Genomic DNA, 6,157 nt, shown 5'->3' with positions numbered 1-6,157 from the left:
ACATCGTGATGAATTTATGTATACATATATATATATGTATATATATATATATATATTGTCATTATTTAGCATGTTTTATATATATATATATATATATATATATATATATATATACATACATAAATGTGTGTGTGTATGACGTGCAGTAATTAAGTACAGGGAATTTCAATATAAGTCACTACACGTACATGGTACCTTATAGAATAAAGAGCACCTTTATAGATTTGGATTTGTATCTGATAAATTATGTTCTTTTTGTAAGAAGGAGGAGGAGAAGCATCCACATTATGTTTTTGTCATGTGAATTAGTTCAAAGGACTTGGCAAGAAATAATAGATAAGATTTTAAGAAATAGGTATCAGTGACTGGAATTTGATTGTTATAGGGAATCAAGGAAACGTTCATAGAATCAAAATGTGCAATTGCATTACATTCATTATAAAATATATCATATATTTTTCCAAATCTGAAGGAGTGCTTCATTCAACAAATGAAATTTTCATCATGATTACAGATTATAAAGATCAGGAAAAGGAATTAGAGACTAAAACTTGTAAAATAGGGTTACATTTATTGAAATGGGACGAGTTAAATACTTAGGGAATGTACGTGCATTATTGTAATTTTATTGAACCTATTTCTTATTCTGTTCGGCAGTCTGTAGGACGTAAGTGTTTGGGTTTTTGTTGTTGGTTGTATGCTTTTTTTTACCTTTTTACACACCCATAACCATAGGCGTACCCAGGATTTTTTAGAGGGGGGTGTTCAGTGGCGTACCGTGGGACAAGACATTGGGGGGGGGGGGGGGCGCACCTCATGGAAGCAACATCAGAATTGCATAACTGTACAATTAAATGCGAGCGAGCGGAGCGAGCGAGCTTGAAAATTTTGACATTTTACAGTCCCCAAACTGCCGTTTCAAGCTATATAATAATATATGTATATAATATATATATATATTTGCTTTGGAAATTAAGGGGGTTGCACCGGGTGCAACTGCTGGCAGTTGCGGCAGTTGCTGGCAGTAACATCAGGAGAATGGCATAACGATTAAATGCGAGCGAGCGAAGCGAGCGAGCTTGAAAATTTTGAAATTTTTAGTCCCCAAACTGCCGTTGGCAGCTATATTTTTTCGCTTTAGAAATTAAGGGGAGGGGGCGCACCGGGCGCAACTGCTGGCAATTACTGACAGCAACATCAGGAGAATTGCATAGCGATAAAATGCGAGCGAGCGAAGCGAACGAGCTTGAAAATATTGACATTTTACAGTCCCCAAACTGCCGTTTGTAGCTATATTTTTTCGCTTTAGAAATTAAGGGGAGGGGGGCGCACCGGGCGCAACTGCTGGCATTTACTGACAGCAACATCAGGATAATTGCATAACGATTAAATGCGAGCGAGCGAAGCGAGCGAGCTTGAAAATTTTGACATTTTACAGTCCTCAAACTGCCGTTTGTAGCTATATTTTTTCGCTTTAGAAATTAAGGGGAGGGGGCGCACCGGGCGCAACTGCTGGCATTTACTGACAGCAACATCAGGAGAATTGCATAACGATTAAATGCGAGCGAGCGAAGCGAGCGAGCTTGAAAATTTTGACATTTTACAGTCACCAAACTGCCGTTTGTAGCTATATTTTTTCGCCTTAGAAATTAAGGGGAGGGGGCGCACCGGGCGCAACTGCTGGCAATTACTGACAGCAACATCAGGAGAATTGCATAACGATAAAATGCGAGCGAGCGAAGCGAACGAGCTTGAAAATTTTGACATTTTACAGTCCTCAAACTGCCGTTTGTAGCTATATTTTTTCGCTTTAGAAATTAAGGGGAGGGGGCGCACCGGGCGCAACTGCTGGCATTTACTGACAGCAACATCAGGAGAATTGCATAACGATTAAATGCGAGCGAGCGAAGCGAGCGAGCTTGAAAATTTTGACATTTTACAGTCACCAAACTGCCGTTTGTAGCTATATTTTTTCGCCTTAGAAATTAAGGGGAGGGGGCGCACCGGGCGCAACTGCTGGCAATTACTGACAGCAACATCAGGAGAATTGCATAACGATAAAATGCGAGCGAGCGAAGCGAACGAGCTTGAAAATTTTGACATTTTACAGTCCTCAAACTGCCGTTTGTAGCTATATTTTTTCGCTTTAGAAATTAAGGGGAGGGGGCGCACCGGGCGCAACTGCTGGCATTTACTGACAGCAACATCAGGAGAATTGCATAACGATTAAATGCGAGCGAGCGAAGCGAGCGAGCTTGAAAATTTTGACATTTTACAGTCACCAAACTGCCGTTTGTAGCTATATTTTTTCGCCTTAGAAATTAAGGGGAGGGGGCGCACCGGGCGCAACTGCTGGCAATTACTGACAGCAACATCAGGAGAATTGCATAACGATAAAATGCGAGCGAGCGAAGCGAACGAGCTTGAAAATTTTGACATTTTACAGTCCCCAAACTGCCGTTTGTAGCTATATGTTTTCGCTTTAGAAATTAAGGGGAGGGGGCGCACCGGGCGCAACTGCTGGCATTTACTGACAGCAACATCAGGATAATTGCATAACGATTGAATGCGAGCGAGCGAAGCGAGCGAGCTTGAAAATTTTGACATTTTACAGTCCCCAAACTGCCGTTTGAAGCTATATTTTTTTCGCTTTAGAAATTCGGGGGGGGGGGGCGCACCGGGCGCAACTGCTGGCAATAACTGGCAGTAACATCAGGAGAATGGCATATAACGGTTAAATGCGAGCGAGCGAAGCGAGCGAGCTTGAAAATTTTGACATTTTACCGTCCAAAAACTGTCGTTTGTAGCTACATGTATATTTTTTTCGCATTGGAGGGAGGGGGCGCCCGGTGCGCCCCCTGGATCCGCCACTGGTAGTCAAGGGTGTCGGTTTATGTTTATGATTGGGGGAGGTATGACCAGCGACGGGGCGTCGAAGTGACCAAGCGGGAGAAGGATGTCCAAAATCTGCACTTTATATAGAGCATCCCCTAATTTGTTTGTGTTTGTGAGTGTGTGTGTTTCATATACATGGAAAAGTTAGGAAATAGCCAAGGTCAAGTCTTATTATTGGCTATGCAAGGCATTTTAATATAGACTAGTATGTAAAGCAACACTGCAAAATCAATGATCAAGCTTTTTGCCATTCCGATATTCTGAGTACACTGCGCACATCCTGCTTGTATTCAAAATGCCAACCAGGAATCACGCTGAATCACAATCTTTTGTCGTCTCCGGGCTTTTTAAACAATGTTATACCTCTTTAATTATATGGTTAAAAGAAATCTTAGAAAAATATCTTTTTTTTTCTTGATCATCCTTTCATGTCGATTTCAAAAGCAGTTTACTAACCCTTGAATTACCATTTCCTTTTTTTCCCTTTTTTTTTCTTTTTTTTTTCTTTTTTTTCAACGAGCGGATGGGGGGGGGGGGGCACGGTCCCCCCTCCCCATGCCCCCGTAGTTACGCCACTGTTCCTAGACCTAGATATCTAATGAATTTTAGGCGCAATAAAGTCATCCAACCACAATTTGTAGACTCACACTCAGTTATCTTTCAGTTTTAACTATCAGTCATTGAAAAAATTCATATCTACTATTACTAAAGATTACCAAGTCCATGAGCTATTACTAATTACATTGAGTAGCAAGTAACTTGCTACTCCCAGAGCTTCCAGAGCTTGCAGCTTCCAGTAGGCTACTATACTGACTGTACTTGGTAGTCAGTGGCGTATCTAGGGAAAACGGCGCCCGTGGCAAGCGCGAAAATTGCGCCCCTAATTTCTGAAAAAGTGTTCAACCCCAACCCCATCCCGGTACGGACTTAAAAAAAGTCCTCATGATATACTTTTTGAAGCACTTAAGAGCGGTCTTTTGAGGGTGATTTAAATGTAATAGGCAACCCTAAATTTTGATATATTTTGGCGAGTGAGCGCAGCAAGCGAGCCGAAAATTTTTATATTTCAGCTTTATACATAACATGGAATTCTTGTTATTTTTGGTTATTAAATCTTCGAATTACAATTCTAATCATAGTGACGGCCTTATAGATAACGATTTGTACCAACAGTGTCCAACCCCATCCCGGTAGGGACTTAAAAAAAGTCCACATGATGTGCTTTTTCAAGCACTTATAGAAGGGGTCTTTTGAGGGTGTTTTAAATGTAATAGATATTGAAGAATTTTGGCGAGCGAGTGCAGCGAGCGAGTCGAAAATTTTTGTATTTCAGCTTACAAAACATGGAATTCTTGTCATTTTTGGTTATTAAATCTTCGAATGACAATTCTAATCAAGATATAGTGACGGTCTTATAGATAACGATTTATACCAACAGTGTTCAACCCCAATCCCATCCCGGTAGGGACTTTAAAAAAGTCCACTTGATATGCTTTTTCGAGCACTTAAAAGTGTTTTTTTGAGGGTGATATAAAATCTGATAAATTTTGATAAATTTTGGCGAGCGAGCGCAGCGAGCGAGCCGACAATTTTTGTATTTAACCTTACAAAACATGGAATTCTTGTCACTTTTTGGTTATTAAATCTTACAATTCTAATCAAGATATAGTGACGGCTTCATAGATAACGATTTATGCCAACAAACTAAGGACTTGGAAAAATACTCTAACTTACTACGAGTGAGTGAGCCGAAATTTTTATATTTCCACGTCATCATTACGTTTTGTTCTTCTTATTTTTTTTTTTTTGATAAATTTTGGCGAGCGGGCGCAGCGAGCGAGCCGAAAATTTTTATATTTCAGCGTTACAAAACATGGAATTCATGGAATTCATGTTTTGTTTTTATCTTGTTTGATTTGGTTTTCTGCCCCCCCCCCCCCCCCCCATTCTCCTTCCCCCGTCCGGGCGAGGTTTTTTTTTTCTTCTTCTTCTTCTTCTTCTTCTTCTTTTTTCTCTTTTTTTTTTCACGTGCCCCCTTGCCCCCCCCCCCCCCCCCAGATACGCCACTGTTGGTAGTTGATACTACTGACTTAGCATGCAATGTGCCTATAATAGGCTGCAGCGCAGCATGCATTGTACACACATCATACACAATTTACGGTACCGCGTACGGTATAATACCGGTAAACGGTGAACATTATGCGCAATGTATCTTCGCGATTCGGTCAGAAAGCAAAGCAGGGATCGGGAATGTCTACTGTTTGCGCGTCAGCTTCGCGCGCGGTGCAGTAACGTAGTATGAACACGTACTGTACACGAGTTCTTTAGTGCGTATGATATTATGTAACTCCATAATGTATCATCATCCACACAAACATTCAAGGAAGAGAGAGAGAGAGAGAATGAACGCAAAAGAAAGGAAAGGCGGAATTCAAAACGGAAATAAAGCGGTAAAGACAGCTTTTGTTTCATTTGTGAACATCTAAGCATTGCTGAAGAGGGGTGTTGAATAGCTCAAACACCTCCCTTTTGCCCAAGGGGGGTGTTTGAACACCTTAAACACCCCCCTTTTGGCAAAGGGGGGTGTTTGAACACCCAAAACACCCCCCCCCCCCCCCCTCGGTACGCCCTTGCCCATAACTAATGTTTCCCTGGCGATATCAGCACTGTAATTTTGTGATTCAAGAATGTGGGTGAGTGAGAATGTGAGCGGGTTCACCGGACATGGGGTGGGGGTGCCTTGTTTCCTTCTGTTTGATTTGTTTACCTTTCCCCTTTTTTATATACAAAATTCTTTCTTTGTCATTCGTAATATTGACAATGTGGAATTTATGTTGTCATAATAATCTTAAATATATGTTTTATTTTGCAATTAACTAATTAAAAACATTGAAGAATTGGATTAAAAACATTGAAGATTAATGAGATTCATACTTTTCTAACGGCAATTTTCATGCACAAACACACGTTCAACCAACTTCCTTCGATGTTCAATGATTTCCTAATTCCTAATTTCAATATTCATTCTTACCCAACTCGCCGTTCATCTGATTATCATCTTGAAAACCCAAGAATTTGTTTTAGCACAAAAATCCTTAAAACATCATGGCCCTGATGTTTGGAATTTTTTCCCGTTGACCTTAAGCAATGTAGATCTATCTACTTATGTAAAAGACATCTTAAAGATATGTTGTTAACTCATGTATCTGAATGTTAGAGCATGTTGCTATTTATCTGTTTTATTTTTTTTTCCACTTCCATA

The sequence above is a fragment of the Diadema setosum genome, chromosome 14 (genome assembly GCF_964275005.1).
Source record: "Diadema setosum chromosome 14, eeDiaSeto1, whole genome shotgun sequence".
Lineage (NCBI taxonomy): Eukaryota > Metazoa > Echinodermata > Echinoidea > Diadematoida > Diadematidae > Diadema > Diadema setosum.
The sequence above is the reverse complement of the archived record's forward strand: the minus strand, read 5'-3'. Positions refer to the sequence as shown.